At 62.5% G+C, this 626-nt stretch overlaps 1 protein-coding gene across 1 annotated transcript in view; it reads left to right on the top strand.

Annotated features, from left to right (window-relative positions):
* LOC103618712 (myocardial zonula adherens protein) overlaps positions 1 to 626 on the top strand; it is a 51,856-nt gene that overhangs the window by 1,177 nt on the left and 50,053 nt on the right. The gene's annotated exons all lie outside the window — the stretch shown is intronic.

Here is a 626-nt window from a genome sequence, read left to right as displayed (position 1 = left end):
GCCCGGATGCGGAAGAGCTGAGCATCGGAAATGCTGAAGTCCACACCTGCAATCTGACTCGGGGCCAGCCGGCTTGGGCAGACCACACTCACCCTGTTGGACCTTTGGCACTGAGGCTGATGCTGTCATTCGTGCACTGAGCTGCCCCGGCTTTGTGCCTGTCAGCCCCGAGGCTGGCTGGGGTCTCGGTGCTTTCTGATGAGCCTGGTACCCATTCCTGGAGCACGGATAACAACTGACAGACCTGGGTGGCTCACGAATTGCTGTGGGAAGAAGGGGAGGACAGCGCCCAGCTTTTACATAGCACTCTCTGCTTACAGTGCTCAGAGGTGGGTGCCGGAGAACGGGACTGAATGGCTGCCAGTGGCTCCTGCGAGCTCTAACCCCCGTTTTCCAGTTCCGGGAGGTGACTGTGTGACAGATGGACCTGTCTGGGTCTCCCTTCGAAGCCTCTCTCCCCAGGCTGCACCCCGACACCCAATATTCCCGTGAGCGGAGGGCATGCCACCCTGCACTGGCACCTGAGCGTCCCACAGCGACTTTGCCGCGTATCACCCCACGCGAGGAAGTTGGGCACTTCAGCGGCCCGAGAGCCGGCGCGGGGCCGCGAGTTCCGCGGGGCGGAG

Source organism: Corvus brachyrhynchos, unplaced genomic scaffold (assembly GCF_000691975.1).
Source record: "Corvus brachyrhynchos isolate BGI_N302 unplaced genomic scaffold, ASM69197v1 scaffold200, whole genome shotgun sequence".
Classification (NCBI taxonomy): domain Eukaryota; kingdom Metazoa; phylum Chordata; class Aves; order Passeriformes; family Corvidae; genus Corvus; species Corvus brachyrhynchos.
The sequence above is the reverse complement of the archived record's forward strand: the minus strand, read 5'-3'. Positions and strand labels throughout refer to the sequence as shown.